We start from the raw sequence: 12,540 nt of genomic DNA, 5'->3' as shown, positions 1-12,540 counted from the left end.
GGTCCTGACTTTGCTCTATGCAAGGTCTGTATTCCTTGAGATCTCAGACTCAACAAGGGCATCTCATACTACTTTGAATATTAACATCCTTAATGAGCTCCTCTTCACTGGTGAGAACCAGGTCCAGCAACACTTCTCCTCTGGTTGGTCTGTCTAATATCTGAACCAGGCACTAATCTCAGTGCACTCAGGGAGTCTCTTGGATTCATTACAGCCCATGGTTTTGTTTTCCAACAGATATCTCAGTGATTGAAATCCCCCATCAGAGCAAATGTTTAAGAATGTGATGATGCTTGTAATGGAATATATCTGCTGAACATGGTTATACAGAAGTGAGGTCTTCACAAAGAAATTCTGACAAGTAAGCATTGCTTCTGAACACAGTGGAACTGTGTTGTTCTGAACAACACTTCTAAAGCAGTTATGCCCTAAATTTTTTTCTGGGATCCATATAGGCCATATCCAAATTTACTGAAGTCAACAGAAAAAATTCTGATGACTCCCATTAGGAAATTTTGAGGGGCTAAGATCAATTTGTGGCATCTGAACTGTATATTCTGTGGTAGATGTATCCACTGTAGTATAAAATTGTAGTATTCAGTCTCTTCTACTCTTACAAATAACTTAATATTGCTTTTGAAAGTTTGTTTCTGGACTGTTTACTTATTTGAAGGTTTCAGATGTAGCCACATTCAAGAGTATTTTCCAGAGATTTTTGTGTACAACATCATGTTACTTACACATCTAAAGTTTCTTCAATATTAAGTTATGACCTACAGATCTTTTTAGGGAAATGTACACTTTATTACAGTATCTTCACTGCATTTTGGGTAATCTAACTACACATCCCTACCTGGCTTTTTGCTTATTATAAAAGATTTTTAAGGTAGGTTAATTTTACAATGCCTATATTAGGAGCTGTTGGTTGTGCAGCATGTTTGCTAAGCTACAGTCATTATTCTAGCAATTGTGAAAACCCACTGCATCTCTTTTACTACAAGATTACATGACTAGACACCACAGACATACACTTTGTTGTCAGTTATTTACTGCTTTTTTATGGATATCAAAATTAGATCTGGACAGAATTCTTTTAAAGCATAAGCAAACAAAGATTAATTTGACCATGTCTAAATATCTCCTTCAATATAATTGGGAATTCTGTGAAAAAAAAAAAAAAACTGTTGGCATTAAAGTAGCAAATATATTTATTCCATCTTTGCTCTCTGGAACTACGAAAAGGATAAACACTTCATAAAAACTCTTGCCACAGAACCAAGCATATTGAAATTACTTTTTATGGAGATACTGAAACAACAATAACTAAAAATGCACAGGACTTGTTTCTCCTGAAGGTTCAATTATTTTGAGTGCTGGTAGCAAACTTTGATTGATAAATCTAGCCTTTCTATTCTAGGCAATAGTTTGATCACATAGTGATGAGAAAGAGTTAGAGAATGGAAGAATAATATTTGAATTTCAACATAATAATAAAAATGCAGAGGTTGTCTTTGACTTTTACAAGGTGAAGAATGATTTCCCATTTTGATTGTGTGATGGCAAAAATCTCCTCTAAAAGCAGTCAAGTCTGGACTTCATATGCTTTTAAATTATGTTCCAAAACTTATATTCAGCTTTCCAACTAGAAATTCATTATGCATCCAAAATGTAAATCAAGCCACAGTGGTGACATATGTTTTTCGGCAGCACAAATGGGCAATGAAGTGCTATGGTGACCACACATCATATGTGAAATATGAACTAAGAAAGAAAACTCTATAGACCATAGGGAAACCCAGACAGCCTTTCTATTCTAAATTTATGATGTTTTCCACCAGGGCTTTTACAAATAAATTCACCAAATATGTCCATTGTGACCTAATTTGACACCTCTATAAGGTTTTTCAATTGCCCATTTACACATGCTTTTTTCTCTCTTTGCTTCCAAAATCTTTTTTTGTCGGCTTGAAATCCTCCAACATTATTTTCTTCAAATCTTCTCCTTCCTTTTCATGCAGAATAAAGGAAGGCTATCAATCAAACAAAATGAAAATTGACCATTTAGTTTTATTTTATCCTCAAAAATTCCCTTCCATAAGATCCATCTTCACTGTAGATGCAGTTGCTAAGCCTAATCTTCCAAGAAATTCCACTGGGAAAGAGAGAGAGACAGTGCAAAGTTTGGCTTTAAAAATCAGCCTGATCATCAGTTTTTACTTTAAAGTAAATCACTAATGATATTTAAAACTGTGTTGCTTCAATATTTTCTAGATTCCACAGTTACAAACTATTTCAAATATCTGAATATTTTGTAATTCAGTAATGTCATGATTTCATTGTCTTACATTAACAGTTTTTGATACATAGCAGATTTTTTTTCTCTTTACAGAAGGATTTCATAAATCATTTTAAAATCAACAATCTTAACTGAGGAATTATCTACTCCAGTACAATGTAATGTATTGGAGTACATTAATATACTAATACAATCTAATACAATCTCCAATGTATTCAATTTGGAGAAAGAGGTACCTTAGATATCAGAGTCATAGTAGTGCAGAGGACAGAGAAAACAGAGATGTTAATAACTCATTTAAAAATGGCACATCACTATAATGCTGCTGAACTAGAGAACTGAACTACTATGAACTTTGTAGTAGGAGTTGAGCATGGCTATGGAAACGGTAATATTTATCAGCTTTTGGACATGGTCCATCAGGATGATTAGATAAAAATTAAAGTTGCCCCTATCAAAGGTATGCTCTTTCAGAAGTAGTCTGCCTACCTATGCTTTCTCTGCCCTCACTCTGATGTATAAGAAACATATAATTTAGTTCTAATGTTTTAGTTAGTTGAAACCACCACTAAAGACAATGAAAAAGTACAGCACATGAGATATGAAATGTAAGTAGTACTGTCTTTGTAGGCAGGCATGATCAGTAGGTGAAACTCTACATTTCTATCTACTTGTACAGTTGTTTTGTTTCCTATTTAATACAAGATTGTTTTTCTGAAGCATGATGTGCATATATGAAATTTCATACTGAATACATCAAATATTAGGCAGAGATCCTTAAATTTGTGTAGCTCTGAAAAGTTTGTTTACACACACTGAACTGTCAATATCTGGTATCCAGACTATTATACTTCAGCTTCTTTTTCTTATTTGACATATTGAAAGAGAAAATACATATTCAGAAATACACTAGGGCATACATACAACATATATATTCTTCTGGCATCGCTACAGTATATTGACAAACATATTTTCCAACAACTTTCAGAATCTATCATCTCCTTGCAATTACTAATGTTTCAACTTCTAAAAAATTTCACAGACATATTTTTAAAAAGTCATCTTTCCCAAGTCTTTGGCTAAGTTGAGGAACTTTTTGTTTCTCATTATACATTACTTCTAACTATGACACTTGGCTTAGTTTCAGCAATAACATTTCAATCTGGTTAGAAGAATTCATATTTCAAATTTGATTTGCAAACAAAACTGAGCATTGCAGTTGTGACAGTAAAAATGGGAAAAATTGCAGTTTACTTTCATAAAATAAAGTCATAATTCTCCATAGCATTTCTGTGCCAGCAACACCTGAAGTACATAATGGTGTTGATGTTATGCATGTTTCATTTTTTTGCTGATTCTCAAATTTTAATATACATAAAGGAATTTACTTATGAAGTACATACAGATATTTAACTGCACTTATTCCATAAACATATCATGAAACCATGCAGCTGATGAAATAATCAAGTGCATATTTGTAACATTTGTGCAAGATTAAGATTTATGGCAACCCAAGCCATTCTATGATTCTATGATTCTGTGAGTAGTTATTTCTGAGTTCCCTGAAAGTATAATTGAGGGTATACATATCAAACAAAGAAACAAAACCATTGATGATACAAATGAGGAACATGAAGAATATGTAAGTAAGCTAAAGGATGGAGCTTGACACAAGTGGAAAAGAGAAGATAGTCCATTTGGAGAGCTGGATAGGAAGAATACAGTAAGTGGTATGAAGAGCACATAAATGTCTCTGGAGTAAAGATGCACTTTTGTAATAGGAGTTCCAATGGAATGACAAGCAATGAGCATTTTACAGAGCAGAGCAGGACATTACTCAGGTCAAATATCAAGCTGGGCACAATAGGTCAAAGCCAGGTTTATATGTGAGAAAGCACAAATAATTTATGTATGTTTCTCAGTGTATACTCTCCAATGCTTTAATAAAATAGTCCATGAAATTCACTAGTAATACAAAAATTGTATCTAATGGATTTACAGAGTTGATGACAAACTACTTTAAACAACATTAATGCATGCAAGGGCAGATACTTGTGCAGTAAATCTAACGGTTTTGAAGACAGGAACTTCTGTTAATATGAAATCACATGCAAAAATTTTGTTTCAAGTATGATTTAAAACTACACACTCATATATCTAAACATGTCAGAGCAAGAGAATATCAATAATGCAAATTTTAGACAAATCAGCTAAACTTAGAATCATAGAATCACAGTATCACCAAGGTTCTGCAAAGCCTTTGACATGGTCCTTCACCGCATCCTTCTCTCTAAATAGGAGAGGCATGGATTTGAATTATGGACTGTTTGATGGATTAGGAAATGGTTGTCTGAATGCAGCCAAAGGGTTGTGATTAATGGTTCTGTGTCAGGGCGGAGGCTGGTCACAATTGGAGTCCCTCAGGAGTTGGTCTTGGGACCAGTGCTCTTCAGCATATTCATCAGTGACATAGACAATGGCATCGAGTGCACCCTCAGCAAGTTTGCAGATGACACCAAGCTGAGCAGTGCAGTCAACACACTGGAAGGAAGGGAAGCCATTCACAGGGAGGTGGACAGGCTGGAGAAGTGGGCCCATGAAAACCTAATGAGGTTTGTGGTTCAATAAGGCCAAGTACAGGGTGCTGCACTTGGGTCAAGGCAATCCCAGGTATTAATGCAAACTGGGGGAAGATCTCCTTGAGAGCAGCCCTATGGAGAAGGACTTGGGGTCCTGGGGATGTGAAGCTGAAAATGAGACAGCAGTGTGCGCTTGCAGCCCGGAAGGCCAATTATGTTCTGGGCTGCATTAAAAAAGGGGTGGCCAGCAGAGAGAGGGAGGTGATTGTCCCTCTCTACTTGGCTTTTGTGAGGCCCCATCTTGAGTAATGCATCCAGGTCTGGAATCTCCACTACAAGGAGGACGTGGAGCTCTTGGAGTGGGTCCAGAGGAATGCCACTAAGATGATCAGGGGGCTGGAGCACCTCTCCTATGAAGAAAGGTTGAGGGAACAGGGCTTTATTAACTTGGAGAAGAGAAGGCTCCGGTGAGACCTCATTGTGGCCTTCCAGTACCTGAAGGGTGCATATGGTCCCTTATGTCTAGCATTTTCTATTGGACAGAGTGATCATGAAATGGTAGAGTTCTCAATTCTTGGTGGAGGCAGGAGGGGGAACAGCAAAACTGCTACCTTGGACTTCCAGAGGGCAGACATTGAATTGTTCATAAGACTAGTAGTGGGAGTCCCCTGGGAATCAGTCTTAGAGAGTAAAGGGGTCCAAGATGGCTAGTCGCTCTTCAAGAGGGAAGTCCTAAAGGCACAGGAGCAGGCTGTCCCCCTAAGCCGCAAAATGAGCCAGCAGGGAAGAAGACCGGCGTGAATGAATAGGGAACTATTCTTGAGGCTCCAGGAGAAAAAGAGAATCTACCTCCTCTGGAAGAAGGGATGGGCAACCCAGAAAGAATACAAAGAAGTTGTTAAGATGTGCAGGGAGAAAATCAGAAAGGCTAAAGCCCAGTTGGAACTCAAGCTGGCTGCTGGGGTAAAAGGGAACAAGAAACTCTTTTACAAACATATCAACAGTAAGAGGTGGACCAAGGAGAATCTCCATTCTTTACTGAATGAGGCTGGGAATGTGACCACTGAGGATAAGGAAAAGGCAAAGTTTCTGAATGCCTTCTTTATGTCTGTCTTTAAAAGACAGACCAGTTATCCTCAGGGTACTCCACTCTCTGACCTGGTAGCCTTGGCTGGGGAGCAGACAAAACAACCCACAATTCAGGAGGACACAATCAGAGACCTACTAGTCCAACTGGACTGCCACAAGTTGAGATTCACCCGAGAGTGCTGAGGGAACTGGCAGAGGTGATAGCCAAGCCGCTTTCCATCACCTATCAGCGCTTCTTGTTGACAGGTGAGGTTCTAGAAGACTGGAGGCTTGCCAGTGTGACTCCCATCTACAAGAAGGGCTGCAGGGAGGATCCGGGGAACTACAGGCCTGTTAGCCTGACCTCAGTGCTGGGGAGGTTTATGGAGCAGATTGTCCTGAGGGAGATCACGCGGCACGTGCAGGACAATCGGGGGATCAGGCCTAGCCAGCATGGGTTCACGAAGGGCAGGTCCTGCTTGACCAACCTGATCTCCTTCTATGATCTAGTGACCCGTCTGGTGGATGAGGGAAAGGCTGTTGATGCAGTCTACCTGGACTTCAGCAAAGCCTTTGACACTGTCTCCCACAGTATTCTCCTCCAGAAGCTGGCAGCCCATGGCTTAGACAGATACAGTCTTGGCTGGGTAAGGAACTGGCTGGAGGGCTGGGCCCAGAGAGTGGTGGTGAATGGAGTTAAATCCAGCTGGCAATGGGTCACGAGTCGTGTTCCCCAGGGGTCAGTGCTGGGGCCTGTCCTCTTCAGCATCTTTATTGATGACCTGGATGAGGGTATTGAGTGCACCCTCAGTAAGTTTGCAGATGACACCAAGCTGACTGGAAGTGTTGATCTGCCTGAGGGTAGCCAGGCCCTACAGAGGGATCTGGATAGGCTGGATGGCTGGGCTGAAGCCAATAGGATGGGATTCAACAAGACCAAATGCCAGGTCCTGCACTTTGGCCACAATAACTCCAGGCAATGCTACAGGCTTGGGGTAGAGTGGCTGGAAGACTGTGTAGAGGAAATTGACCTGGGGGTATTAATTGATGCTCAACTGAACATTAGCCAGCAGTGTACCCAGGTGGCCAAGAAGGCCAATGACATCCTGGCATGCATCAGAAACAGTGTTGCCAGAAGGAACAGGGAAGTAATTATTCCCCTGTACTCAGCACTGGTGATGCCACTCCTTGAGTTCTGTGTCTAGATTTGGGCCCCACACTGCAAGAAAGACTTGGAGGCCCTGGAGCACGTTCAAAGAAAGGCAACAAAGCTGGTGAGGGGTGTGGAGCACAGGCCTTATGAAGAGCGGCTGAAGGATCTGGGATTGTTCAGTCTAGAGAAGAGGAGGCTCAGGGGAGACCTTATTACACTCTACAACTACCTGAAGGGAGGTTGTAGTGAGCTTAGTGTTGGCCTCTTCTCTCATGTAACTAGTGATAGGACTAGAGGGAATGGCTTCAAGCCACACCAGGGGAGATTCAGGCTGGACGTAAGGAAACAGTTTTCCTCTGAAAGAGTGGTCAGGCACTGGAATGGGCTGCCCAGAGAGGTGGTAGAGTCACTGACCCTGGTGGTGTTCAAGGAACGTTTGGACATTGTGTTGAGGGACATGGTTTAGTGACAACTATTAGTGATGGCGGATGGTTGGACTGGGTGATCCTGTTAGTCATTTCCAACCTTGGTGATTCTATAATTCTATGATATAAACAGGAGGGGGAACAGATGTTTATGAGGTTGGATAGTGATAGGTCAAGGGGGAATGGTTTTAAACTGAGACAAGGAAGGTTTAGGTTAGATATTAGGAGGAATTTTTTCACTCAGAGGGTGGTGACACACTGGAACAGGTTTTCCAGAGGGACTGTGGATGCTTCAACCCTGAAGACATTGAACGCCAGGGTGGATGTGGCTCTGGGCTGTCTGGTCTAGTGGTTGGTGACCCTGCACATAGCAGGGGGACTGAAACTAGATGATCATTGTGGTCCCTTTCAACCCAGGCCATTCTATGATTCTATGACCATCCAGTCCAACCATACACCTATCATGAGTATTTCCCACTAAACCACATCCTTCGGTACAACATCTAAATGTGTTTTGAACATCTCTAGGGACAGTGAATCAACCACCTCCCTGGGCAGCCCTTTCCAGTGCCTGGCAACTCTCTCAGAGAAGTATTTCCTAACATCTACCCTGAATCTCACCTGGTGCAACTTGAAGCCATTCCCTCTAGTGCTATTGGTAGTTAGATGTGAGAAGAGGCCAACCGCCTCCTCATCACAACTTGCCTTCAGGTAGTTGCAGAGAGCCATAAGGTTACCTTTGTGCCTCCTCTTCTCCAGACTAAACAATCTCAGCTCCTCCAGCTGTTCCTCATAAGACTTGTGCTCCAAACCACTCACCAGCTTTCTTGACCTTCTCTCAACATGCTCCAGTGCTCCAATGTTTTTCCTGTACTGAGAAGCCCAGAAGTGTACACAGTACTTGAGATGCAGCCTCACCAGGGCTGAGCACAGAGGGACAGTAGTTTTCCTGCTCCTGTGGGCATCACCATTCTGATAGAAGCCAGGATGCCATTGGCCTTCCTGGCCACCTGGGCACACTGCCGGCTCACATTTAGCCAAGCACCTAGGTCTGTTTCCTCTACGGGAGAGTCTTCCAGACACTCTTCCCAAGCCTGTAGCCTGGGGTTGTTGTGGCCAAAATGCAAGACCTGGCACTTGGTCTTGTTGAACTTCATCCCACTGTCTTCAGCACAGCTATCCAACCTGTCCAGATCCCTCTGTAGGGCATTCCTATACCCAGGCAGATTGACATTATCTCCCAACTTGGTGTAATCTGCAGACTTACTGAGGTACACTTAATACCTTCATCCTTGTCATCAATAAAGACATCAAAGAGTACAGGCCCCACTACTAACCCCTGGGGAACACCACTCGTGACTGGTCGCCAGCTGGATTGAACTCCACTCACCACCACTCTCTGTGCCTGGCCATCCAACCAGTATTTTACCCTGCAAAGAGCATATCTGTCCAAGGTATGGGCTGCCACATTCTCCAGGAAAATATTGTGGAAGACAGTGTTGAAGGCTTTGCTAAAGTCTAGGTAGATTATGTCAACAGCCTTTCCCTCATCCACCAGGCAGGTCACTCCACTGTAGGAGATGAAATTGGTGAAGTGGGATCTGCTTTTCATGAACCCACGCTGGCTAGACCTGATCCCCTCATTGTACCACACGTCATGTGATCTCTCTCAATATGATCTGCTCTACAACCTTTCCTGGCACCAAGGCTGACAAACTTTAGTTCTCTGGATCCTCCTTATGACCTTTCTTGTAGATGGGAGTCAAGCTGGCAAGCCTCCAATTTCCTGGGACCTCTCTGGTTGACCAGGAACGCTGATAAATAATAGAAAGCAGCACTACTATCACCTCTGCCAGCTCCCTCAGCATCTTTGAGTGAATCCCATCCATTCTCATGGACTTGTGGCAGTACAGGTGGAGTAGTATGTCTCTATTTCCACTTGAATTGTGGGGAGTTTATTCTGCTCCCCATCTGAAACTTCCAGATCAGGGAGTAGAGTACCCCAAAGATTACTGGTCTGATTTTTTAAGGTAGCTGTAAAGAAGGCATTTGGAACTTCAGTTTTTGTTCTCTTTTACTCCAATGGCTTAGTTGAGCTCAAGCCTTTCTGATTTCCTCCCTGCACACCCTAACAAGTTCTTTGTACTCTCCCTGAGATACCCATCTCTTCTTCCACAAAAGGTAGATTCCCTCTTTCTTCTGGAGCCTCAGGAAAAGCTCCCTGCTCATCAACACTGATCATCTTCCCCTCTGGCTCATCTTGCAGCACAGGGAGGTTGACTGCTTCTGCACCTTCAAGACTTCCTTCTTGAAGAACAACCAGCTTTCCAGGATCCCTTTACCCTTCAGGACTGAATCCCAAGGGATTCTACCAATGTCCTGAGCAGTTCAAAATCTGCCCTCCAGAAGTCCAAGGTAGCAGTTGTGTAGGTGCCCCCCCTCTTGACTTCACCAAGAATCGAGAACTCTATCTCTTTGTGGTCACTCTGTCCAAGACAGCTCCTGGCCTTCACATCTCCCACCAGTCCTTCTCTGTTTGTAAACAGCAGGTCTAGTAGGGCACCTCCCCTGGTAGGATCTCCTACCATCTACATCAGGAAGTTATCTTCCATACACTCTAGAAATCTTCCAGACTGCTTGTTCTACACTGTATTGTATTTCCAACATATATCAGGGAAGCTGAAGTCCCCCTTGAGAACAAGGGCTGGAGATCGCACAACTTCTGCCAGCTGTTCACAGAATACTTCATCTGTCTCTTCATCCCCGTTAGGTGGTCTATAACAGACCCCCCTCCAGAATGTTCATCTTGCTGGCCCTTCTCCTGATTCTTACCCATAGAGATTTAAGCTCATCATTCCCAGCCCCAAGCACAACAACATCAAAACACTCTAACATAGGGAGCCATGCCACCACCTCTCCTTCCTTGCCCATCCCTTCAAAGAGCTTATAGCCATCCACTGCAGCACCCCCATCCTGGGAGTAATCCCACCATAAAGGCATACTTTCCACGCTTTCCATAAAGGCAACTAAGTCATAGCTTGCCTGCCGCACAATGGTTTCCATCTCCTCCTGCTCATGATACATGCAGTGGTGTAAATGCACTACAGCTGAACCCCTTCCCTCACACCCCCAGTCCCATCAATGTTCCCCTGGGTTCATCTCTAGTGGGTCTGGTTTTATCCCCTTCCTCCTTCACACCTAGTCTAAAGCCCTCACAACGAGCCCTGACAGCTCCTGGGCTAGGATCTCTTTCCCTCTTTGACACAGGTGAGACCCATCAACAGACATCAGGCCAGATGTGAAATAAATTGCCCCATGGCCAAAAAAAAACCCCAAATTATTGTGGTTGCACTAGCCTCTCAGCCATGTATTATGAGATAGGTTTTCCTACTCTACTCAGTATCTTTCCCTACCTCTGAAGGGATAGAGAAAAACACAGTCTGTATGCTCGCTCCATCCATTAACCGCCCCAGTCGCTTGAAGTCATAGAATCATAGAATCACAGAATGGCTTGGGTTGGAAGGAACTCCAAGGATCATCAAGTTCCAACACCCCTGTCACAGGCAGAGCCACCAGCCTCTAGATTTGGTACTTGACCAGGCTGCCCAAGGCCCCATCCAGCCTGGTCTTGAACACTTCCAGAGATAGGGCATCCACAACCATTCTGGGCAGCCTATTCCAGCACCTCACCACTCTCCCTATGAAGAACTTCCCCCTGACATCTAATCTAAATCTTCCTTCCTTGAGTTTAAAACCATTCCCCCTTGTCCTATCACTATCTGCCCTTGTAAAAAGTTGATTCCCCTCCTTTTTATAATCCCTTTTAAATACTGGAAGGCTGTAATGAGGTCTCATCACAGCCTTCTTCACAGTGAACAAATGTAGCTCCCTCAGCCTCTCATCATAGGGGAGGTGCTCCAGCCCTCTGATCATCTTCATGGCTCTTCTCTGGACCCTCTCTAATAGCTCCACATCTTTCCTGTATTGGGGGTCCCAGAACTAGATGCAGTACTCCAGCTGGGTCCTCATGAGGGCAGAGTAGAGAGAAATAGTCACTTCCCTCTCCCTGCTGGCCACCCCTCTTCTGATGGAGTCCATGATACCATTGGCCTTCCAAGCTTCAAGAGCACACTGCTGGCTAACGATCAATTTTTTTCATCCACCAGGACCCCCAGGTCCTCTCTGCAGGACTGCTCTCAAGGAATCCTTCTCCCAGTCTGTACACATATCTGGGGTTACTCCGACCCAACTGCAAAACCTTGCACTTTGCTTTGTTGAACCACATTAGGTTCAATCAGGCCCACCTTTGGAGTTTGTTGAAGTTCCTCTGGATGGCTTCACTTCATTCTTATATGTAGACCACACCACTCAGCTTGGTATCACTGGCAAACTTGCCGAGGGTACACTTGAGCCCACCATGAATGAATGAAGAATGTTGAAAAGCACCAGTCCCAAGACAGACCTCTGGGGGACACTGCTTGTCACTGGCCTCAACCTGAACATAGGTCCATTCACCACAACCCTCAGTCTACAGCCTTCCAACCAATTCCTTATCCACTGAATAGTCCACCCCTAAAATCTATCTCTCTAATTTAGAGATAAGGATGTGATGAGGGACCATGTCAAAGGCCTTGCACAAGTCCAGGTAGATTACATCAGTCACCTACCCTTTGTCCACCAGTGTCATTACTTTATCATAGAAGGCCACCAGGTTGGTCAATCATGACCTTTCCTTGGTAAAGCCATACTAGCTGTTTCAGATCACCTGCTCATACCTTATGTGCCTTAAAATGTCTTCTAGGAGGATTTGTTCCATAATCTTCCCAGGCACACAGGTGAGGCTCATCAGCACGCAGTTCCCTAACTCCTCCTTCCTACCTTTCTTGTAAATGGAAGTGACATTTCCTTTTTTCCAGGCCCCAGGGCCTTCACCTGACAGCCACGACACCTTCAAATATGATGGAGAGCAGCTCAGTAACTACATCACCTATCTCCTGGGATGCATGTAATCTGAACCCA

The 12,540-nt window shown here is 43.3% G+C and overlaps 1 long non-coding RNA gene across 1 annotated transcript in view; it reads right to left on the bottom strand.

Moving 5' to 3' along the window:
- LOC107052312 overlaps positions 1-12,540 on the bottom strand; it is a 31,998-nt gene that overhangs the window by 18,408 nt on the left and 1,050 nt on the right. The window lies entirely within an intron of this gene.

Source organism: Gallus gallus, chromosome Z (assembly GCF_016699485.2).
Source record: "Gallus gallus isolate bGalGal1 chromosome Z, bGalGal1.mat.broiler.GRCg7b, whole genome shotgun sequence".
In the NCBI taxonomy this organism is placed as follows: domain Eukaryota; kingdom Metazoa; phylum Chordata; class Aves; order Galliformes; family Phasianidae; genus Gallus; species Gallus gallus.
The sequence above is the reverse complement of the archived record's forward strand: the minus strand, read 5'-3'. Positions and strand labels throughout refer to the sequence as shown.